The sequence below is a fragment of the Pongo pygmaeus genome, chromosome 11 (assembly GCF_028885625.2).
Source record: "Pongo pygmaeus isolate AG05252 chromosome 11, NHGRI_mPonPyg2-v2.0_pri, whole genome shotgun sequence".
NCBI lineage: Eukaryota > Metazoa > Chordata > Mammalia > Primates > Hominidae > Pongo > Pongo pygmaeus.
In genome coordinates, this window is record NC_072384.2 from 137,793,785 (window position 1) to 137,819,320 (window position 25,536).

Genomic DNA, 25,536 nt, shown 5'->3' on the forward strand with positions numbered 1-25,536 from the left:
CAACCTTGAGAGACTCTCCCAACTGCAGAGCTACCCGCAGGTTTTGTTGGGCTTTATTTGCAGCCTCATCATGGGCCAGCTCCCACTGTGTCCATTCCTGCCTCCCCCTTCCCGTACGTGGGGGTCTCCTGGGTGCACTTCTCAGTAAACCTTCTTCAGGCAGCTTCCCACCTTTGGTTCTGTTCCAGAAAACCCAAGCACACACACTGTATGAATGAACACACGAATGCTCCAGGCCTCAGCTAAAATTCCACCTTCTTAGAAAAGTTTTCTCCATCTCCCTACAATAAATCCGGGCCCCTGTTAGATGGTTTCGTGGCTCCCTGTATTTTTCTTCCCTGCACTGATTGCTCTGTTATTTGTATGACTTTTTACTAATGTCTGTTTCCCCCAGCCCGTGTGTTCCATGAGGGCAGGGACTAAGTGGGTCTTGCCTGGCACCTGATAGAAATTTAGAAAGTATCAGTTGAAGGAGTGAGTCTGCCAGCAACAGACAGTCTAGGTGTAGCTGAGCTAGAGTCACCCAGGAGCACAACCCTTGAAAGGCATCAGGTCGCAGTATGAAAATGCCTGTAGGGTTCAGCTGCCTGGAAAAGTCCCTGCTCTAGCCCTGGAGATGGGCTTCAGGGGCTCCAGCTGTGGCTATGGGTGGGGAGGGGGTGTTCCCCAGCTAGCCCTCCCTCGTTCGCCCTGGGGCTGGCATTTCTTGGCATGCTCCCCACCTCCCACCTGAAACTGAAACCCCCAGTGTGGGGCTGCAGCCACTGGCATGTGACTGTGTTCTGCCTGAGGATAAATGTTGGGGAAAAAAATAGAGGGAAATGACAGCAACCTCCCTGCAAGGAAAGTGGAGAAACAAAAGACCAGGAATGCTTTTCCAGAACAAGGCATCAGGGTTTAGTGAGACACAGCCAGACTCCATCTCCATGGAAAAACAGTTCCTCTGCCTTACTAGCACGTGGGCACTCTCTACAGGTTTTTGCCCAACCTCTGGCAGGCTCCCAGATGGTCTTCCAGATGCATGTTCAGGGCAGCTTTGTGCTGATGTCCTAAAGACATTGCACTCAGGGGCCGTCTTCAGTGTCATGTGGCCCTGAGGCATATGAAAAGACTGTGCAGGAGACGAGCCTACTTTAGCGGGTAGAGCAAACTGGCTAGCTCTGTCTTCTGTCAGCAGTGCAACCTGGTGAGGCCTTTCTTGAGACAGCTGTTTGGCCACCTGAGTCAAGCTTGCCTTCCCCCTGGGATCCCATGATTCTCAGTGAAGTCTAGTCCAAGCCCTGGTCCAAGCTCTGATATGTTGTCTGTGCCCTTCCTCCTCCAGGCAGTGGTCCACGTCATAAGATTCCCCTTTACTGACTACGTGCTGTGCACCTGCCATGCACCTTCTGTTCCTCATCATCTTAGCTGACCTCCACAAACACCTGTAAGGCAGATGATGTAATTATCTCCATTCTACAGACTCAGGGGCCGAGGCTCAGACAGGTGAAGCCACATTCCTGAGGCCACACAGTTGGTAAGAGATGGATCCAGCTGGACGATCCCAACAGCTGGGCCTTTACACCTTTGATTTATGGCCTCTTGGGATGGCGGCTTGTGTGGTTGCTTCACTGCATAACCTCAAATTCCCACAAGTTTAGTATGTTCATTTAGAGAGGAGGAAATTGAAGTTCGGAGCAAGTAAGTGGCATATCTGAGACTGCACAACATTACCTGGGAGAGACAAGATTTGACCCCCGAAGGTTCAAGAGCCTCATTCTTTTCCATATGACCATTGCAGCATCCAAACCTTCACTCCTCGCTGGGGCGAGCAGACCCCATCCTCCAGGCTTGGGTAGAGGAGAATCTCCACTGTGACTGTGCTCTTCATGCGCTGTGTCTATTCCTGATTTTAGACTTTCCAAACAGTTGTCCAACCAAAGCTTCAAGCTAAAGACCTTAGTGCCTCCACATCAGGATGGATTGAAAGCTATGGACTCTGGTGTAACAGGAGCAGCGTCAAAAGCACAGTCTGTGCCTCATTGCATCAGAACTGCTGACAATCACAGAGCACTGGAAAGATGCTTCCTAACTGGCTCCCCAGCAATTCTACAACCATTTGTTTGTTGCCCTTAAATGAGCCAATCATCCTCACAAACCAGGCTTCACATGGTCCCCAGCTAAAGAGCTCATAGTCATGTTCATGGCTGCTAACTACAGGCTGGTCTATTTCTAAAGCAGCTTGATTTCTAAACCACTCTGAATTAAATAAGACAAGTTTTAAAGAGGTCACTGTGGAATGTTCCATTATTAAAACGATAATATAAATTCTCTAAGAAACCCATTCGTGTGCCAAATTTACATCAAATTATCAAAGATGTGCTTTGGATGAACATTGTTCTTGGGGTAGATTTCAGAGAAGAAAGTGACCAAAGGAAGTAATATCTACCCCGGGCTTTTTTTAGCTCCTAGGAAGTAAAAGTAAAAAAGCAACTTCAGCTATCAAATCCCTCTAATAACAGAGGGTCAGGTGGGGAGGTAAGGAGATATAAACAAAGTGAAAGAGCTGGTAGGGGAAGGGTGGACCTCAGCCCGATGAGCACCCCCAGGCGCTGCAGCAGATGCATGTCTTTAAAAGGCCCCAGGGAAGTTAGATCGCAAAAGCTCTGTGTGTAAGTGAAGCTGATTCATTATTCCTGTGTTTGGACAACTAGACCAGTACAATGCTGACCTCACCCACTGGACAGACACAATATCTATCCAACACTCACACAGCAGCCCTAGCAGGTGGGAAGTGCTGTCTCTGATTTTCACAGAAGGGCTTTAAGCAGTCTGATAGTTTGCATTATTGTTCTCAAATATTTACCTACTTTGCCGCCATCTGGCTCCTTGGGAGGAGTATATTTCCTCTCCGCATTGATGTTGGGCTTGGCCATGGGACATGCTTTGGCCAAGGGAACGTGGACAGATATGGAATGAGCCTTCAATGCTTGAGCAGTCTGCTCGGCTCTTATGCACTGAGACCTGCCATTAGAAGAGCTTCCCCTGAGTGGCCACTGCCCTGAAGTCTCGACCTTAGAATAAAACACGTGTCACAGACCTGAGTCTGATCAAAGCCCAGAGCCATGCCCAGCTGAACCACAGCATGAAGCAGGGCTGCCCACTGAGTGCCAGGCTATCAGCTAAGCTTCAGTCAACATGTAGATTCATGAGCATAAGGGAAATGATACTTGTAACAAACCACGGAAGATTAACGTATTATCTTACACAGCAGTAGCAGTTGTTACAGAAACGTTGTATAATTAACCAAAGTCAAGGAGAAGTCTGATTCTGAGCATTCAGATTTGCCTAGCTCCAAATCCCATGCTCTTTTAATTTTCCCATGTAGAACAAACAGGCTGGAGGTTACAAGTTTGGGGAACAGTCATCTCTGCCATGCAGCTGGGTACTGAAGTGTACAGGTGGTCTAAGGCAAAAGAGGAACATTGTACAGGAGATTATGCAGTAGAAGGGTTTGTTGATGAATCTCCCTAGATTTAGGTTTCCAGAGGATGTTCCACATGAACTTTCTGGCTCCTTCTGCCCAGTTAATTCATGTGTTTTATTTGTGAACCTAAAACATTTTGATAGGCAGTTATCTTTGTGTTTAAACTTGGCTGAAATTTCTGTTTTCAACATTGTAGATAAAATCCACATGCCTCAGTGTAAAAATAGTAATATTTTACAGAAATAAGAAAATTACAAAAGGTGGTTCTCACATAAAAACTATCCATTCTCCTACTAGGAGTCCTGTTTGACCCATACCCTTTTCATCTCACCATGTGGAGACAATGGTGTGGAGGAGGAATTTAGGACAAATAGAAGGACTGCTGAGGACTAGAGCACTTATTAAGCTGAGGTTCAGGGTTAATTTGCTTGTATCTACATTTCCATCCATTTGCTGTGAACTTCTCTTTCTTATGCTCATGACTTACATTAAGGAAATATTTATGGTATTTCCATGGTAGAAAAACAGATGTCTCTTGATCTCTACTTTGATTTTTAAAATTCCATTGGACAATAAATGTTATGTGTACATATTTTTAGACACCTCATGAATTTCTACAAAGAGGTTTTCCCATCTGAAAAAGAAATTTAAAATTACTCCTGTGTTCCATAATCTCTAGATTTCTGTCATTAATTTGCAGTTCTTTGGGGGGTCTGGAGTGGAATTGGAGTATTTATTAGATATTCAAACATGACAGGCACTATGCTAAGTACTTTGTATACACACCCATGAGTCATGATAACAGCCCATAAGGTCTGTTGTATAATTTGGATTTGCAGATGAGGCTCAGAGAAGTTGAGTTACTTTCTCAGAAATATCACTGATAAGAGGCAGAGCTCAGGATTGAACCCAATTATGTCTGGCTCCAAATTCCATGCATTTTCCACAACTGCAGACTGCCTCCTCCCATGCTATTTCCTCCTCATCAAGTCCAGGAGTGAGCAGAAATATTTCTAACCCTCCAACAAGAAGGGCCTTGTTCTCTGGGTTGGGGACAGGTTTATAAGGATAAGAAGGACCTCAGCACTTGGGTCAACTCTCCATCACTCATTCTGGACTTTATCCAGCTTGTCTCTGTCCTTTCTGTTTTTAAATTAGGGCTCTTTTACTATTTATTAGCTTATCTAGTGGAGGGGTGTGTGAGACACTAACTCAATTTGCCTTTTAGTTAGAAATCAAACTAAACCTTTGGTTTTAGAGAGGGAAAGCAGATGGGTAAAGAAGTTAAGCAACAGCTCCTGGAGGTTGGAGGATTGATCTCTTCCTTCCAGGCTTGCTTTCATTAAAAGAGTTACTCATAATTTAGCTGCATTATCACAGAGATGTGTTTTACAAATTAACCTTAACTGCTTTGACTTAGAGGAGGGAATCTGATCTTTCTTAGAACACATTTTTCCCAACAGGATCCCAGTGTCAATGCCAGCTATGCTGAGTCATCAATGACTTGGTAAAGACTAACGATCAAACCTAAAAATTAACAAAGGGGAAATTAACATTTTTCTCTAACAACTTCAGGCACTACTTTTTGTTATTCATGTAATTATAATTTACAGTTGCTCAAGCCAAAAACCTGGGGAATTATTCTTGGTTATTCTTTTCTCTCTATCCTTGATGTTGTCACAGGATCCTTAGGGTGTTGCTTTGCCAGCCAGAAACCTCTGTGGCCGGCGGCACCTTCTGCCTCAGTATTGCTCATGCCCACTGGGCTTGTTCTGCCCACTCAGCCTGGCAGGCTGCACTCGGCCCAAGCTACTGGCCCAGATTCCACACCTGCCTAGGGCAAGCTGGGCACAGAGTGGCAAGGGGCGTGTGAGCAAACTTGGGGTCCAGCCACTGCACACAGCCAGGCACACTGGCTGCTGTGACGGGGCACAAAGTGACAGCACAGGTGTCAGCTATGTGTGAGGCTGCAGCTGGACTGGATGTGCTGTATGTGGCTTCTGCTGTGAGCACCTGCATCTAGACAAGGGGAACATGGTGGTGCTTGGAAGCTTGGAGATGCCAGGAACTGCAGAGCCCCAAAGAGGGTGTCGCAGCCCTGGCTTGGGGAGCCCCTAGGTCTGGGCTCCCCAAAGGGTTACACCTCTTCTCTCCTCATCACCTGCTCAATGTGACAAGCAGGGGGGGCATGTTTCAGCCCTGTTTGTGTTACAGCTCTTTCAGTCCTGCCATCTGGTGGGTTCCAAGTCCTTGTCCCATGTCTAGGAAGAATAAGGTACATGGATAACTGGAGTGTGAGCAAGGTGGAGAGGAGCTTCACTGTGTGACAGAACAGCTCTCAGGAGACCCTAAGTGGGTAGCTCTTTTCTGCAGGCAGGTCCTCCCGATGAGTGTCCAGCTCTCAATGGACAGGAGACTCACAGTAGGTAGCTCCTTTCCACAGCTGGTAGTCCTGACCTCTGTTCTAGTCTGGCTGAGTTCATGTTCCTGTAAAAAACAGGCTCAGAAGGGAGGAAGTGCATGCTGATTGGTCCATGGGTGGCTAGGGGTAGGCCCGGAAAAAGCACCATCAGTTCTCACTCCTGTCTGCAGACTCTACCTGGAACTGACAGCCTGACCCTCCATGCTTCAGGCCATCCCTGGTTTGAAGGTGGGGCTTCACCAGGAACCAGCCCCTTTCCACCCAGGACCCTGTCTGCCTCTTGCCACCATCAATCTTGTTGTCCACAGCGCCCAGGGTGCTCATGCCAAGGGCATCTGCAGACCCATGTCTAGCCACCTTGGTGCCCCCTAGGCCTCTCTCCCATGATCATCGGTGCCCAAAGTCTGGAGGGGGCCGAGGTGGCAGGGGTCCGGTGTGTCAGCACTGCCCTGAGTGTGTGCACACCTGGCCAGGTTGTGACAACACCCCGGCTTGGCCACAACTTTGCTTGCCAAGTGCCGAGAGCGGTGAGAGGCCAGGCAGTGAGAGCAGGCACTTCTGAGCCTGTGAGAGGAGGGCTTCCTGGGCCCCTGAGAGCAAGACAAGAGAGTTCCAAAGGAGCTGTGTGAGTTTTGACAAAGACATGCTGAAATTTACTGACCCACCATGCTGTTTCTTACTATGGTTTTTTCTGACTAGAATATAAGCTCGATAATGGTAGGACTCTGGTTGTGGCCATTGTTTCCCCAGCGTCTAGAACGACACCTGGCATATAATAGGTATTTCACAAATGTTGGGGAACATTGGAAAAAAGTCACAAATACCAAAGCCCCCACTGTCTTAAGTCTCCAAGGATTTAGAAGGAAGTCTGAGAGCATTCACCAACCAAACACTGCTGGCCGGGAGGCCTGTGCTACTGGAGCAAGACTTACCCTGGAGCTAGGATGCTGAACACCAGGCTCTCTGCATCCCACTGCCCACTCCACCATCCACATTGTCTTTCACCTGAGCCCAGAGCAGCTTCAGAATCTGAAGCAGACACCGTGTGCACCTCACCCAGGTCCCCTCAGAAGCCCCTTTTTCCAGGTGATGTTTCCAGGGTCCTAGTCCCCATCTTGCCTACCTCGTTAGCACTGGCTTCTGCTCACTGGTTGTTGGGAAGCTTCACCTCCAAGCTGTGGTGGTGCCTGGAGACAAGAGGGGAGGGGGAGGGAAGCAGGGATTGAACCTGCCTTCTTCCTTGTTGGTGACTTTCCTTTTTTCTCTTTTCACAAATACAAATGTGCGGGTAGGACTCAGGGTGAGAAAACTCGGAGAACTGAACTGACTCCACAGGGACCCTGAGGCATTCCTCGGCCGTCTTTGCAGAGGAGCTGGGCCCCGTCTCCCTCCCTCCGGGAGGACACACACCACCAGTAAGGCAGCTGGACCCTGGGAGTGCCCTAGGAGGACCAGTCCGGCTGGCTGGAGAGAAAATATTGCCCTTCGAGGGTGATTGTTAAAGTTTCTAGAAAGTTCTATGGCCTGCACAGGCCTCCCAAGGCTGGTATACTCAGGCTTATTTCGCTGAGGGAAATAAAATTACCCTTTAAACACAACCACAACATTTCCATTTCTTGCTGCTCTAAACTGAGTTGGCCAAGCCTGAGCTCTACTTTCAAGCATTTAACTCTTTAGTGGAAAAAAAAAAAGTCATCTGAAAACATTCATGCACGTGCCGGGCTCTGGCTCTGAGCCGTGGGTACCGTCTTGGAACTGTGGGAAATAGCATGTGGTGGTCCCCTGTCTGGCTGGCCCTTCTAGGAGTAGGGTGGGGGAGACCCCATAACCAAGAAGCTGTGGGTGGATAGCGGGAGGCCCTGAGGGTGAGTCACCCGGTTTGCTGCCTTGCGGTCACAGACCTTTGGCTATTGTCACTGCCCCTGGGATGAGTCACACTGAGCCTTAGTGCCTCTGGGGCTCTGCGGAGCTGAATTTCTCCCAGTCCACAGGGTCCGGACATTTGTTCCTAATCTTTCACCTACCTCCCACTCTGTAAGTGACTGGAACTTCCCACTGGGGGTGCAACCACAAGCTAAGGACTGCTGACCTAAGGAAGAACTGTTTTTGCTTTTGAAGACTTCAACATAGAGAATGGAAGTGTTTATGTTGTTGGCATTTGAATTAAGAGCTGAGCAGCCTTCTGCAGACATTATGGGTATTCCATTATCTCTGGGAATCAAATGATATTTCCTCAGCTCCTTTGCCAAAGGCTTCCAGGCAATTCAACACCAGAGAACGAAGGGACAAAGAGCAGTTGTCCAAGTTCCAAGGAAGGGGGAAAGCGAACGGGCAGTGAGCTCAGATGGCTTTGCTTTCAGTCAAGGAAAAGCAATGTTCCATGAGTCTGCGATGATAGCATTCCCCAGACAGGGGACGTGGAGCGGTGACCTGTGGCTCGCAAGCCTCAGACAGGAAGCTTACACTTACAGACCCATCAGCCCTGTCCCATTCCATTTCTCGGGGTCCACACCTTGCCCACATCTAAGATACCCAAAGGTCAGTGATGCCCTTTCCATGGGTTGCCTGAAATTCTCAGCTGGGTCTTAACCCTTACCGTGCTGTTGGGACGAAGCAGCGTGGCTAACTGCATCTCACTGTACGAAGCCTGGGAGTTCAAAAAACAGAGGCCAACCCTAGAACTGTTCCTCTTGTGGGCAGCACCAGGCAGGGGCATGTTTAGCAGCTTGCGGGGGGAATGCTAGCCCAGCCAGGTGGAATCTTGGGGAAGCAGGGTCCATAGAAGTCCTTGAGGGGTCAGTGGAAGTCTCCAATTCCTAACTCCAAGGCATGAGACATGAGAGAGAAGGGAGAGAATTTTCTGGACAGAGCTGTAAATGAAGTGGCACCGGTAGCTTCTTCTCTCCACAAGGCCACCTCCCAGCCATCACTCCTGCCCCTTGAAAGTCAATCCCTTGGCACTACCAGCTGCTTCTATCATCTGCAGATCACTTTACTATTCCCATCTCACAAGAGCTGCTTTTCCCTTCAGCGTTTAGCCATTCAGCAGCTGCGTAAGTGCTCACAAGAGCTGTTAGTATCACCAGCTTCCTCTCGAGGGCAGACTGAGGCCAGGAGGCCATGCAGCTTCCTAGAATGCACCCATCTGGGTTGAGATGAAACTAGGATTTGGGCCATGGCAGTCGGTTGCAGAGCCCATCACCAGGCTCCTGAGAATATCAGGGGGAGACCTGGATTGGGCTGGATCCCTCGAGGAGGGAGATTGTAATCCTGCTCCTGTTTTCTGTCTTTCTGTGACCTCTCAGTTTCGGACACTGGCTTTTTCCCGTAGCATCCTCACCATCGTCCACTCAAATGCAAGTGAGCTCCCCATGCTCCATGCTGGTACCTATCCTGTGTGATCCTCCTTAGCATCCTGCAGCTTCCATAACAAATTTCCACACACTTGGTGGCTTAAAATGACACACGTTTATTCTCCTATCATAGTGGAAGCCAGAAGCCTGTGATGAGGATCAGCGGGCTAAACCCAAGGTGTTAGAATTGTTCTCCCCAGGAGGGTCACGGGAAGGATTCCTCTCTGCCTCTGACAGCTTCTGTTGACTTCAAGTGCTCCTTGGCTCACGCCTGCGTCACTCCACCCTCTGCCTCCATGCTCACGTGGCCGCCTTCTCTCTCTTGTGTCAAGTATCCCTGTGTCTCCCTCTTATAAGGATCCTTGTGTTTGCATTCAGACCCCACCTGGTGAATCCAGGAGAATCCCCCCATCTCAAGATTCTTAATTTTATCACATCGGCAAAGAGCCTTATTTTGGGGGTGAGGGGAAGCACACAAAGTAACCCTCACAGGTTCCACGGATTAGGATGTGGAATTTTGGGAGGAACTATATATATATATGTGTGTGTGTGTGTGTGTGTGTGTGTTTTACTGAGTCTCGCTCTGTGTCCCAGGCTGGAGTGTAATGGCACAATCTCGGCTCACTGCAACCCCCACCTCCCAGGTTCAAGCGATTCTCCCATCTCAGCCTCCTGAGTAGCTGGGACTACAGGTACGTGCCACCACCCCCGGCTAATTTTTGTATTTTTAGTAGAGATGGTGTTTCACCATGCTGGCCAGGCTGGTCTCGAACTCATGACCTCAGGTGATCTGCCTGCTGTCTCAGCCTTCCAGCCTCCCAAAGTGCTGGGATTACAGGTGTGAGTCACCGCACCTGGCCGTGGGGAGCATTTTTTGAGTCTACCTCAATCCCCAAATCTGTAGCTTCACTCTTGGCCTTCACACTGAACTGGAGAGCTGAATTCTCCCAGCCCACCAGCTACCCCGGGTCAGGAGGGAAGGTCTGGACCTGCCACAGTCCACACCCTCTGCATTTGCTTGGACTCCATGTATAACCCCAAGCCTTGGTGTCGCAGTGACACTGGAGGACAGGTGCAAGGTGCTGCTCCGTGAGGAGGCACTGACATCCCCCGGGGAAGTTCGGGTCAGGATTGCAGGTGTATGGGGCATTCAGCCTCTTGGCTGGATCTGCAGAGTCTGTTTCCTTGCTTTGTTCTTTCATTTGTATCACAGACCTCCTCTGGGGCTGGAACTGTCTGCAGGCTCTATTGTGTCCTGGGCATCTCATGCATAATAATTTTCTTGCTCTCACCAAAAGTAGAGGGAGGGAGGCCCTCTCACCATGCATGACACTCTTGATATAAGAAACAACAAAAGGCAGAGGGGAAGCAAAAGATCCCAGACAGCAATAAAAAGTAATTTATTCCCAGCATGGAGTCGGTGTGTCAGGAGGGAAGCATGAAGGAGTCCTTTGCCCCAGTCCCTAGCCAGCCTGGACTTTCATGCACATGGTGAAGATGCATCTGTCTGGAGCGGCGGGGCCCTGGCTGGCGGCACCCAGCACAGGTGCTGTGAATGCGGGTCGGCTTTTGTAAGTGTTGGGTGACATCTGGGCTTTTGGCTCTGTTGGCTCAGCCACATGCCAGGAAATGAAGTATTCCTGCAAAGAAGGGGTTTGCGCCTGTGCACAGGGCGTGGGAGAGATCCTTGAGCTGCAGAGAAAGTCGTGCATTGTGAGACTTGCTACTCTTTGTGGCTTCTGGGAGCTGTGCAGTAGGAAACTGCAGCTGTCTTGGATAACGTTAGGAAATTATCTGAATTTCTATGAGGAAAGGAAGGCAAACAAAGCCACATATTACCCCACTGGTGTCATTAAGGGTGCTTTCTCTTTTCTTTAGCAAGAATCTAATGTTGCCTCTAAAGGAAATGGAAAATTCTTACCATGAAGCCTCGTTTTGATTACTCCTGTAATTTTGCATGAATGTGACCAAATGCTTGCTGTCAAACCTCACCTCCTCCTGGTTTCTAAACCCTAATTCATTGTGAACAGAACCCACCATGAACTAGCTAGCTCCTCACTGGAAAAGTCACCAAACCCACAGTGCTGAAAAGGAGTCATTATCACGTACGCTTTTGATTCAGATGGGGCTTTGAGTGAAACATGCCCGTTCTCGAGTTGGCCTCTCTGCTTCCACATTTTTCTGAAACCAGCACTAAAACCTTTGTAATTCAAAGCCTTTTCTCTGCTTAGCAGCATTGCCTAGAGACCCGAGGCTGTTCCCCATGGACTGGAAATGTGATTCTGCGTCCTACTTTAAAAATCAAAGAGCACACCAGGAGGGTTTCCATTCTTTCTGGGGGAATTTTATTTTATTTTATTTTATTAATGGTCCTAAAAAATCAAGATGAATCAAAGGATTGAGTAACATATCAAATGTCTAGAGAACGGATTCTCCACCAGCCAGTGCCAGTTAGTGTTCACACAGGCAATTGCACAGAGGAGGTAATTGGAAAAGGAAGGGGATGGCCCCTGGATTTGCCCAGCTTGATGGTTTCAGGATCGTCCTCAGGGGAAAGGCCTAGAGCGGTGACCGATTAAGAAGCTTCAAACCCGCTGGTGATTGAAACAAATCAGAAGCTGCTTTGATAATTGGTTGTACCAAAGGGAAGACAGCTCTAATTCTGGGTGGGGAGGAAGAATGTTCCATGCTACTTTAGAATGAAATCTGTTTGAATTGGCTGAGCTTTCTGAGGTTGGCTAGACCTCACAACTCCAAAGGCTGGAATGCAGGTGTCCTCATTGTTAAGAACTAGAGAGAACACCTAAGAAAATCATAAGCTTTGTAACAACACATAGGAGGCTGTGGTCCATGTACATGAATATCCAAACGAGAAATCTTCAGTCCATTCTCTTCTTCCCAGCGGCAAAGCCTCTTTCTTGGTTTCTTTCTAGAAAACTTGGGGAAGGCTCAGAAGGGGACCTTCAGTTGGCGGGTGGAGAACCAGGTCTGGGAGCCTTCTGCACTGACCTTTGTCCCTTCTTCCACTATCCTGCGACAGTGTCTCATGGCTGCTATGAACACCACCAGCTCCTCTGCAGCAGGTGGAGTCTCTGTGTAGAAACGGTTCTCACTTTGGGTTCCCCACTGGAGTTACTTGGAGAGTTTAAAAATGCTGATGCCTGGGCCCTGCCTGGGGATTCTGATTTGCTTGCTCTGGGGCATGACCAGGGTATGGTGTTTTTAAAAGCTTCCCATGCTTCAGTGGAGCCAGGGTCAAGAACCATTGATTCTGGGACTCTACCTATATAGCCTCCAAGTAGGGGTTTTTCCTATTAGAGATGTTGTTTTATTTTACCTACCCCAATGAGGGCACACAGGATCTCCATGTCATCCTGGGAGCCACATCATCAGCACGGCTGAACCCATCCAGGGACCCCCCTGTTGCATGTGGGTGGGCACTGCTTGTTTCCCCACACTGAGAGAGAAAAGTTGCACTCTCCCAGTGTGATTGACAGGTGACAGGACCTGGTGTGTTGCTTCCTGAAAACAGGGAAGAAAAAAAGGGTAAGGAGTGGAAGGGAATTACATGGTGCAGATAAACAAATGGAAAATGGCTCTGAAAACATCTTTTGTGGGGCATGAGGTGGATACATGTTAGGAAGCCCCTATTTAAGAAAACAACATAAAATTAGGAATACAAAGTAGCAAGAGAGCCTTGGGAGGTCCATGGAGGGGGAGTACTGAACCTTCAGCTTCCATCAAATGAGAGTGCAGCCGGGCAATGGGATGGCAGGCAGGCGACGCGCATGCTGATGTGGAGGCACACCTTGAACCTGGAGAGCTGTCTGCAGAATATTCCACTGAATTGAAAGGGCTACAAAACAGCATGTCAAATCCTGTTTCTTTTTTGTCAAGAGTTGTATGCACACTCATATTAAAGTGTGCTTTTTGTAGTCCAAGAGTACAATGGAATGATGGTTTCCTCTGAGCCTGGGAACTCAAGCGGAGGAACGAGGTTGCGAAATGGGCAGGGTCTCTGCCAAACAGTGTCACTGTCACCGATTAGCTTCGTGGTGTTGTGATTATGATGCATGAACCAGACCAGTGCTCACCATGTGGCTGGAGTCACCGGCCCCTCAGTCCAGATAAAACTGACATAAAAATCCATGCAAATTGATTGTGAAACTGCTCCTTATAAAGCTGCAAATAATCCCTCTTTTCTGGACTGTTTTTTGACACAAAAGGAGATGTTTCATCTACCCTGTTGCATGCAACCGATATGTATTATTCCATTAACCATTCTAATAATGTATTGTCACATGAGGCACCATGTGCACGCTCAGTTAGAGACACTCTTCATGAGACTGTGGAAGAGGAGGCAGGAAGAAGCAGAGATTTGGACAGCAGGGTTTCCCCCACTGCACTGACATTCCCAGGAAACACTTGGTTCAGGAGCTGCTGGCGCATTTTGGATTTTCACAGTACTACATGGAACATATCTTATTTTTGACAGAATTCTTCCCTACCACACAGACACACACTGCTTCATGTACAGTTTGCTTTAATGTAGTTACAGCATTTCTTACGTTGATTAAAACTTGTAGCAGAATTCTTTCTCAGGAAATATTGCAAAATAAGTTCTGTAACTTGGAAGGAGCCCTCCTTTTCTAGTGTTACTACATCAGCCTATGAGTATCATGGACCAGATGAGAACCGTTGTGGCATCCTAACATGTCCTTTGGCCCAGTAACACTCAGCACGGAATTTGCGGTGACATGGACAGGAAGCAGTACTCTGTTCCCTGACGTTGGAATATGCTTCAATGTAATGCATGGCTGCTTTCCATATTCAGAAAAATCCAAAGACTCTGCTCTAGTGGCTTTGGTTTTTATCCTTTGCTAGGATATAGACATGATTCACGGCAGAGAAACATCACAGGCAGTTCTTATGAAAAAAAAATCCCCCTGAAAGAAAGAGGAAATGATCTCTGAAAATTGCAAACATATGCCGACAAGGCCAATAAAATACGTGTATGCACGCAGCAGGGTTCTCTCCACCACAGACTCTGAAGGTCCCTGGTCCCCTTAGCCATCTCAGTAAGCATCAACATTGCCTTGCATCTTTGCAAACAAATTGGAGATTGTTTTGCTTTTTTAAGTTGTATTCGCACTGTACATGGCTTTGATTAGTGGTCACACACATGCGCCAAACCTAATGTCATCTGTGGCTTTTGATTGTATTTTCCCTTTTATGGGACTGGAAAAATCTTAGTCTCCAGCCTGGGGATGGTCTGTCTCTCGTTATTCTGGAGGCCCTGTGGCTGAGCTGGCAAGGAGGAGGGAAGGGAGCAGAGTCTTCCGCCTACAGGTTCCCAGGACGGTGGGCTGGCCCCAGCCCCAGCCTCTCTCGTGTCCCCATCTCCCCTAGTGAAGGCCCTCACCTGCCTCCTCCAGAGTGTTCTGTGCCCTTTACGCAGGAAACTCACGGACACCTCCCGTGGGAGCAATTGAGGAATCAGTGTACTCGAAGCATAGACAGCCCAGGAGGGACTGGGCCTAATGTGGGGGAGACACTCCAGGCAAAGGAAGGAATCCCTAAAGACAGATCATAGATGCCAGAATCGTTTGCCCCAAGGTTGGTGCTGACCTGGAGGGGATTTCTCAGTGCACCCCTCAGGAGAAACACGGAGCTGGGTGGGGGCGCTCTTTGATGGGGCACACAGGAGAGTGAGCCTCAGGAATTTCTTTTTTAATTTTTGTTTTAAGTTCTAGGGTACATGTGCAGGATGTGCAGGTTTGTTACACAGGTAAACGTGTGCCGTGGTGGTTTGCTGCGCCTATCAACCCATCACCTAGGTATTTAGCCCAGCATCCATTAGCTATTTTTCCTAATGCCAGGAAGGTTTTTAAGATGATTCCTTCCAGAAAAAGGTAAATCATCCTCACCAGCACTTCTGACCCTCTTTCCTCTGACCTAGACTATATCGTTAAAAACAGTCCATTTTCTTTTAGAAGAAGCAATACACCTATAACCTCTGGGTAGGGGAGAACATATGTATAGAATAGGATAACAATTAAAAGGCAGGTAGTCCTGACCTGGACACAGAAGAGCAGTGAAAAGAGAGCTTCTTTGCAGGGATAGCACCTAAGACCAAGTTAAGAAAGGAGAACGATGACCTACATTCTAGGAAACATTGACATCTGGTTCAGGGTCAACCGTGGGAGTTAGTCAACAACACCCCCAAGTCAGGATCTTGATCTGTGGGCACAGTAGATGCAATTTGAATCGTGTGCTGATTAAAATCTGTAGCATGTCAGTGAAATCAGATCCAAATTCTGATGAGTAAAGGAAATACAAGGCTATTCGTTTTCACGCATGGTAAAACCAAGGAATTATTTCCACACTGAACATTCTGAATCAGTCATTCTCCATTAGGAAGGAGTTCCATGTATAAGGTATTGAGCTGAGCATAATATTACATAAGGAGAGAGTAATAAACTAGCGTAACCCACTCCACTTTCTCAAAATACAGACATGATCTTATTTCCTTTGTGTGTCCAAGTAATTGCTTAGAACATTATCTTTCCTACTGCCTACTTGCCATGCCCGTCCCTCCTCTAATTATCCTGGAACACAGTCAAAGAGGCTTCAAGCGTGAGCCCCAACACCCAGTGGGAAAGATACATGGCATCTAGTCATCCATCATCACGCAAGTATGATCACTGTGAGAAGATGCTATCCACTGACAGCTCGAATTGAGTGTCCACTGCCACCAGCATGACCCTCTCTCTGGTTCACACTCTGTCCATGATTAGGCTCCAGAGTTGTTACTCATTCATTCATTCAGCATTTACCGAGTGCTGACTGTGTGTCAGGCACTGTTCTTGGTTCTGGGGTTATAGCTGTGAACAAAACAGACAAAAACTCTTGCTTCCCCATTCAAGGGATTGAGACAGACAAGGAATGGAAGAAGTCATTAATTTACTTTTAATTACATCCTAAGTAAAAAGGAAGGATAGTAAGGTAGGGAAGGGAGATACAAAGGGCTGGAGGGAAAGGGTAAGGACATGGAGGAAGGGAGGGAGCTTGTCCTGCAAATACAGCTGAGGGAAGAGCACTGTTGGTAGAGAGAACAGACAGTACAAATCTGCTGAGCTGGAGCGAGCCTGGTTGCATCCAAGAAGAGGAGCATGGCTCATTAGGGAGCCAGGAAGGTCATGGGGATTGTTTTTGTCGTTCACACTCACATTCAGCTTTGGGCATGGGAGCACTGCCATTGTGATGTAGCAGCAGGGACATGGGGCTGCCAGCTCTGGGCAACGCCCCTTCCCAGGACAAATCCTTAGGTCTTTATGTCTAATGGGGGCATCTCTCAGACCCCACTTCCTTGCTACTATGAACCCCGAAAATCTGAGACAGGTCTCAGTTAATTTTGAAAGTTTATTGTGCCAAGGTTGAGGACATGTGCCTGTGACACAGCCTCAGGAGGTCCTGACGACATGTGCCCCAGGTGGTCAGAGCACGGTTTGGTTTTATACTCCCAAGAGTGGAACAGGAGCCACCAAACTGTTGTTCCCTCATTCGGGCTCAATCCCCATGTGACATCTCACTGCACTGTGTGTGTGATTTCCATGTTTAATGACACGTCGAGGCTAACAGATACAATATACTCTACTCATGGATTTTTGTGAGATAATTAGGACCTGGTTCTCAACCAAGTGTGATTTCATTGCATTGATCACAGACCTAATGGCTACCGACATTTTGTTCTCCTGAGTGAGGTTGAAGCAGAGAGGATGGGGTTCGGGAGTTGGGGGAAGTCTTGGACTAGATACCTCAAATGCTAGGAGAACCTGTGTGCATACGCACGTGTGCATGTGTGTTGTGTGCTGCATGTGTGGCATGTGTGTGGTGTGTGTGTATGTTATGTGCGGTATGTGTAGTCTGTGTGCCGTGTGTCTGTCATGTGTGTAATGTGTATATGGCATGTGTGTAAGGTATGTGTGATGTGTGTGATGTGTGTGTAATACATGTGGCATGTGTGTAAGGTATGGGTGGTGTGTGTGGTGTGTGTGTAATACGTATGTGGCTTGCATGTAAGGTATGGGTGGTGTGTGTGATATGTGTGTAATATATATGTGGCATGTGTGTAAGGTATGTGTGGGGTGTGTAACACATATGTGGCATGTGTGTAAGGTATGTGTGTCTTGTGTGTGTGATACATGTGTGTGAGGTATGTGTGGTGTCTGTGATGTGTGTGTGATACGTGTGTGGCATGTGTGTGAGGTATGTGTGGTGTGTGTGATGTGCGTGTGATACGTGTGTGGCATGTGTGTAATGTATGTGTGGTGTGATGTGTGTGTAATACGTATGTGGCATGTGTGTAAGGTATGGATGGTGTGTGTGATGTGTGTATAATATGTATGTGGCATGTGTGTAAGGTATGTGTGGTGTGTGATGTATGTGTGATGTGTGTGACATGTGTGTAAGGTATGTGTGGTGTGTGTGATACATGTGTGGCATATGTGTAAGGTATGTGTGGTGTGTGTGTGGTGTGTGTGATATGTGTGTGGCATGTGTGTAAGGTATGTGTGTTGTGTGTGATGTATGTGTGATATGTGTGTGGCCTGTGTGTAAGGTATGTGTGGTATGTGTGATGTGTGTGTAATACGTGTGTGTAAGGTATGTGTGGTGTGTGTGATGTGTGTGTGATACACGTATGTAGGGTATGTGTGGTGTGTGTAATGTGTGTGATACATGTGTGGCATGTGTGTAAGGTGTATATGGTGTGTGTGATGTATGTGTGATATGCATGTGGCATGTGTGTAAGGTATGTGTATCTTGTGTGTGATGTGCGTGTGATACATGTGTGTAAGGTATGTGTGGTGTGTGATGTGTGTGTAAGTTATGTGTGGTGTGTGTGATGTGTGTGTAAGGTATGTGTGGTATGTGTGATGTGTGCATGATACATGTGTGGCATGTGTTTAAGGTATGTATGGTGTGTGAGATGCATGTGTGATACGTGTGTGGCATGTGTGTAAGGTATGTGTGTCTTGTGTGTGATGTGTATGTGATACGTTTGTGTAAGGTATGTATGGTGTGTGTGTGTTTGGAAGAGGAGTAAAGAAGAGTGCAATGTGGCACTTGGGGAAAGGACAGCGATGCTGCAGGGAGATATTTGCTGATATTTTTGCTTTGAGGGCTGCAGTGTAACCCTCTCCTGTCTTCTACTTTCAAGAAAATAAAGTCTTCAGAGAGGCTTCACGGTTGACCAAGGGTCTGTGTGAGCTGGAAGTGCAGCCTGGGGCTGTGCCATGGCAGAGTGACACCGGAGGAGCAGGGGAGGTTTGAACTTAAGGGTTTTACAGCACCAAGAAAGCTTAGCTCCATTATCTTACACTTGGAGGTCTCTCACGGATGAATCAACTGCTTTTCAAAATAGAAGAGACTTATGAAAATGTATCACTTGGCAGACGTAGAAAGCAGCTGCTTATCATCATTAATTTTCAATAAATATGTATTAAGCAACAGGATATAGATCACTCTGTGAGGTTCAGGACCATGGAAAAATACAGTATCCTAGAGACAGCATTAACACAAGGCATGACTCAAGGCCGCTCCTGTCATCTACACCCCTCCCGCTCTGCACGGCTGACTCGGAGCCTCCTGGCCTGCGGAGGAGCAAGAGGCACTGCACAGGCCACAGCGGGTTGTGATCCAGGAGAGGCCATTGGTTGGGGCGGGGGGATGTTAATTCCTCTGAGGTTGTGAGCAGGGGAGATTTTCTTGGAGGACATTCATTTCCCAGTGGGGAGGGAAGATTGAGACTATAATGTCTCTAGGGAAATTTAATAATTAAGGAAGATCCGCATGATGGAAATGTGGGCCATTTTCTATTTCAGGCCTTATGGTTATTTCGACTTTACCATAGGGCAGTGCTTATCACCAGCAAGACTGACCAACAAACCAGCTGTGGAGGGAAATTGAGAGTGGGCTCCCTGCTGAAGAGAGTAGACATGGCCATCAATTAATGTCCTGTTTTCTCCCGTGCGGAGCCTCTCAGGGGCAGAGCTGGATTGTACTGGGCTGGGAAAACAAAACATAAATACATGGGGAGAGAATGTTGAGGGGTGACTTGCTAACCAGTCAGTTGAATTCCAGGCACAGATTGAGTTGCTTCTGGAGTGAGCAGGGTCACTGTGAACGCCTGCGTGAGCCTCTTCTGCAGCACACAGCAGAAACTGTAAGTTGCGTGTGACTCCCCTTAGGGTCTGGCATTCACCGTTCTCTCCCTCCATGCAAGCACACACACATGTGCTTTTATAACTTTGCCTCTTCTACCATGTGGGCGGTAGAAAATGCTGAGATCCCATGATTTAGATGAGGGCTTGGAGAAAGATATGAAAAACACAGACCAAATTTGCTGACTATAAAGCAATAAAATCAATGTAGTAATCTAAGTAGAAAAAGAAAGAAAGTCCTGTTACATGGAAACAAAAAATAAAATTATCCTAAACAACTTTTGCTAAAAGTAAAAAAATAATAATAATAAAATAAAATAAACATTAAACTCAAGATTTAGCAAAATGATAATTAAATTACCACCCCAAAGCTGATTAAATTAGTAATGACAAAAAGACATAATGAATAACACAAAAAAGAAAATAATTTCTTAAATGAGATATAAAACACGAACCATTAGGGAAAAACATGAAAAATTAGACTTCATGAAAATGCAAAACATTGTATAACAATAGTACAATATGCTATTGGTACAACATTGTACCAAAACGAAGAGAAAAGGCAAGTTACAGATTGGAAAAAAGGTATTTGTAGTGTAAATAATTGACAAAAGATTGATATGCAAAAATGTATAAAAATTCTTACAAATCAACCAGAAAAAGTTAAGCAATCCAAAATGACCTCAGGAGGTGAGTAGGTGATTCATGAGAAAAGAAAATTTGGATTAACTTCCTACTAATTGAGGAAACGCTAATGACATCAATAAGACACAATTGCACCCCATCAGATGGCAAAAACTAATAGTCCTGAACAAGGTTTTGTGATGTGTGCGGGAGTAGAACTTATGCACAGTCTTGCACCAAATGACACAATTTTGCTCAACAACAGGCCACATATACAATGGTGGTCTTATAGGATTATAATGGAGCTCAAAAATCCTACAGCCCAGTATTTACTATACTATATGTTTTATTGTTGTTTTAGAGTGTTCTTTTTCTACTTATAAAAAAAAGTTACTGTAAAACAGCCTCAACGGGCCCTTCAGGAGGTATCCAGAAGAAGGCATTGTCATCATAGGAGGTGACAGCTCCATGTGTGTTATTGCCCTGAAGACCTTCCAATGGAACAAGAGGTGGAGGTGGAAGACAGTGATATGGATGACCCTGACCCTGTGTAAGCCTAGGCTAATGTGTGTGTTTGTGGCTTCGTTTTTGACAAAAAACAATTTTAAAAGTAAAAATAAAATAAAAATATTTAAATAGAAATAAAGTTATAGAATAGGAGCATAAAGAAAAAATATTTTTACATGGCTATACAACTTGTTTATGTTTTAAACTAGGTGTTATTAGAAAAGAGCCAAAAATCTTAAAACAAAGTTAAAAAGTTTGTGAATGCCAGGTGTGGTGACTCACGCATGTAATCCCAGAACTTTGGGAGGCCAAAGTGGGCAGATCACAAGGTCAGGAGTTCGAGACCAGCCTGGCCAACATGGTGAAACCCCATCTCTACTAAAAATATAAAAATTAGCCGGGTGTGGTGGCAGACGCTTATAATCCCGGCTACTCGCGAGGCTGAGACAAGAGAATCACTTGAACCTGGGAGACGGAGGTTGCAGTGAGCCGAGATTGTCCCACTCTAACCTGGGTAACAGAGCAAGACTCCATCTCAAAAACAAAAACAAAAACAAAAAACAAAAAAGTTTATGAAGCCAAAAGTTACAGAAAGCTAAGGTTAATTTATTATTGAAGAAAGAAAAAAATTTTAATAAACTGAGTGTAGCCTAAGGATACAGTGCCTATAAAGTCTACAGTAGTGTAGGTAACAGTTGTGTCCTAGGACTCACTGACTCACCCAGAACAACCTCCAGTCCTACAAGCTCCATTCATGGTAAGTGCCCTATATAGGTGTACCATTTTTTATCTTTTATACTATATTTTTACTGTACATTTTCTACATTTAGTTATGTTTAGATACACATATACTCATCATTGTATCACAGTTGCCTACAGTGTTCAGCATGCTAACATGCCATGCACTTTTGTAGCCTAGGAGCAAGAGGCTATACCATAGAGCCGAGGTGTGTAATAGACTGTACCTTCTAGGTTTGTGTAAGTACACTCTATAATGTTCACACAATGACAAAATCGCCTAACAACACATTTTGCAGAACATATTCTCATCATTGAGTGAGGCATGACTGTATATTGTTGGCTGAAGTGTAGATTGATAAAACCTTTTCGTGTGCAATTTGGCAAAGCAGGTCAGTGTTGAAGATGGGCAGACCTTATGACTTGGCAATTCTACTTCTGGTCCATCTGGGACACTATACTTAGGAAATCTTGAAAGTATTGAAAGAAAGAAATAGCCCAACCTAGAACTTTATGCCCAGCAAAATTATCCTTCAAAAATTAAGGAGAAATAAAGACTTTCTCAGACAAACAAAAACAGAGAAAATTAATGGCCTGCAGACCTGCCCTGCAAGAAATGTTAAACCTTGATCAGAAAGTTGGAACTATATAAGGAAGGGAAGAGTGTTGGAGAAAAAAATAAGTGAATCTAAAATAAAATCTTGAGCTTTCCTCTTCTTAGTCTTAATTGATTAAAAAGATAATTATTTGTTTAAAGTTATAATTATAGCAATGTATCTGGTTTTTATAATGTGGGGGTATTAGTCTGTTCTCATGCTGCTAATAAACACATACGCGAGACTGGGTAATTTATAAAGGAAAGACGTTTAATTGACTCACAGTTCCCCATGGCTGGGAAGGCCTCGCAATCATGGCAGAAGGTGAAGGAGGAACAAAGTCATGTTTTACATGGTGGCAGGCAAGAGAGCTTGCACAGGGGAACTTCCCTTTATGAAACCGTCAGATCTCTTGAGACTTATTCACTATCATGAGAACAGCACAGGAAAGACCCACCCCCATTATTCAATTACCTCCCACCAGGTCCCTCCCACAACGTGTGGGGATTATTACAATTCAAGGTGAGATTTGGGCTGGGGCACAGCCAAACCATGTCAGTGGGTAAGAGAAAGGAATGACAACAATAGTCAAAATTGGAGATGCTTGGCTACAAGTTACCTGCATTCACATGAAGTGGTACGGTGTTACTTAAAGGTGGCCATGGATTATTTAAATATATATATATAGTAAACCCAAGAGCAACTACTAAAAAGTTGTAAAAATAAGTAAAAATGATAAATCACAAGAGGAGATAAAATGCAATCATATGAAATGCTCAATTAAAACCCGAGAGGGGAAGACTTTTCTCCCTTCGTGCTTCTCTCTGTTCCTCTAAGTCCAACTAAATCCCTGGGTGTTGGATGTAAACTGAATATAAGAAGACTTCAAACAGTGGAGAGAAGACTGCAGATTGGCCAGGGACTTTAGAGCTGTATGGCACTGAGTTCCCTGGGTTTTTCTTTTTGCTTCACATATCCAACTTGGTGCCGGAGAAGCTGCAAGCTAGAAACTCTAATGGGCACAGGCAGAAAGAGCCCTCCAAACAGCCTGCTTTCTCTAGCCAAAGGAAAGGGGGAAAAACTGAAAACTTGTAGTAAATAACTGCTCTTCAGTAGCCAAATATCAAGAACAAAGACCTGTGGTCCTTCTTCCAATGGCGCCAGCAAAATCTGAGTCAGGAACCTAGGCTTCTACCCTGGCTTGCCAGGCTGTAAGGAGGCAGCTTGGTCTCCCATGCTGTGCTGGCAGAGAAGGCCAAACAGGGAACTGGGTTTCCTGCCACCACCAGCAATAATGCAGTGCCCATTCCCTCCCCTGCTGGAGTGCTGTCCAGGGAGGCCTGGTGGAGAGGCAGAGCTTTCAACCCCACCCAGAGGTAATGGGGCCACCCCTCACATCCCTTTGTCAGTGGAGGCCACATGCACTCAAGCAGTAACCAGCAGAAGTCAGCATTCTGACTTCTCCCAGTCAGGGAGGTTTTAGTGGAGATACAACAGGAAGCTAGAACTCCCACCTCCGCCTATCAGAAAAGAAGACTCCCACCCTCAGGAATGAAAGGAGGCTCAGTGGGGAACCTGTCCTTCTACCCCCCCACCTGGCAGGAATGAGGTGCCCCCACCCACTGCCTCTGCCAGAGCAGTGTCAGAGGAACTTGCTCAAACAGAAAATTTAAATAAGATTTACCATCTCAAAGAAAATGCCCAAAATGTTTAGGTTTCAATCAAAAATTTCTCAGAGAACCAGGAAGATCTTAAACAGATTAAAAAACAACAATAGGTTCCAACACCAAAATAGCAGAGACTAGAATTATCTGACAAAGATTTTAAAGCAGCCATCAGTAAAATGTCTCAAAGAGAGATTACAAACATAATGTGAAACAAATGTGAAACTCCAAGGTCTCACCAAAGAAACTCAAAGTCTCAGCAAAGAAATAGAGATGTAAAACTGGCCCACATGGACATGCTACATGTTAAGCCAGCATTCTATTTCTGGAATAAATCCCACTTGGTCATGGTGTAGAACACTTCCTATATCTGTTGGCTTTAGGTTTTAAGACATTAGCATCAATATTTAGAAGGAATATTCGTCTGTAGTTTTCTTGTGATATTTGCATCTGGTTTCAATTAACACAGACTTTGTAGAAGGAATTGGGTAATGACCCGTTACATTCTATTTTTTTGGAAGAGTTTGTGAAGAATTGGTGTTAATTCTTTAAACGTTTGAGAGGATTCACCAGTAAGGCCACCTAGTCTTGGGACTTTCTTTGTGGGAAAATTTTGGATTGCCAATTCAATCTCTTTACTTGTTATAGATATATTCAGGTTTTTAAAATTTCTTCTCCATTTAGTTTTGGCAGTTTGTATCTTTTGAGGAATCAGTTCATTTCATCTAGGTCATTTAATGTGTTGGCATACTATTTTGTATAGGATTCCCTTATATACTTTTTAAATTTCTGTGAGGTCAGTAGTAATGTTCCCCCACTTCAGCATTGATTTTAGTAATTTGAGTCGTCTGTCTCTCGTTTTTGGATGATAGGGGGTCAGTCTAGCTAAACTAGATTTCTCTTAGATGCCCTTTAAGAGATTGCAAAAGTCTCCTTCTGTTGCTCACTTGCTGAGTTTTTCTCGTAAGTGAGTGCTGAATTTTATTAAAAGTTTTCCCAGGCCGGGTGCAGTGGCTCACGCCTGTAATCCCAGAACTTTGGGAGGCCGAGGTGGGCGGATCACGAGGTCAGGAGATCAAGACCATCCTGGCTAACACGGTGAAACCCCGTCTCTACTAAAAATACAAAAAATTAGCCAGGCGTGGTGGCAGGCGCCTTGTAGTCCCAGCTACTCAGGAAGCTGAGGCAGGAGAATGGCGTGAACCCCGGAGGCGGAGCTTGCAGTGAGCTGAGATCCCGCCACTGCACTCCAGCCTAGGCGACAGAGCAAGACTCCATCTCAAAAAAAAAAAAAAAAAAAAAAAAAGGTTTAAAAAGTTTTCCCTGAATCTATTGAAATAATTCACTCCTCATTCACTCACCACAAGTAAGAAGACAATAGACGTGCTAGTATGAATACCATCGAGAAATATGTACGTAAGTACATTCGAGGACTGCTAAATATTGTAGTGGTGTTTGACTTTTTAACTCATGTGCATGTACCATTTTAATTTTTTTAATTCTGTAAAGTGTAAAATAAAATGTGTCCCTTGTTTTTGCAGAGAAGTCTCTATTATGAATATTAGCAATCTCTAAATATATCCACAAATTCCAAGTAATGCAATAAAAATTCCAGTAGGAATTTAGCACATTAGAATGACAAGAAGAGACATAGAAGAGTGAAGAAAACTCTGGGGTGGGGAAAAAGGAGACTCATTTAAATCAGATTTATCCTATCCAATACTCAAGTGCATTATCAAATGATAGTAAAGGAGTATAAAACTGACCCTGAAATAGATGGGCAGAGCAATGTAATAGAATGACAGTCGAGAAATAGAAATACGTATGTCACGATGTAATTTATGATAAAAAGTATCTTTTCAAATGAGGAGAGAAAAATTATTCAATAAATATTTTGGGGACTTTTGTAAAAAAAAATAAAGCCAGATCTTTGGCTCACTCTT

General features: G+C 45.6%; 1 long non-coding RNA gene across 1 annotated transcript in view; it reads left to right on the forward strand.

The window, feature by feature from the left end:
* Positions 1 to 22,501: 22,501 nt before the first annotated feature.
* LOC134737723 (uncharacterized) overlaps positions 22,502 to 25,536 on the forward strand; it is a 38,872-nt gene continuing 35,837 nt past the window's right edge. The window contains exon 1 of the long non-coding RNA XR_010122911.1: positions 22,502 to 25,005. This is a non-coding gene — a long non-coding RNA (uncharacterized LOC134737723). The remainder of the gene's footprint in view (positions 25,006 to 25,536) is intronic.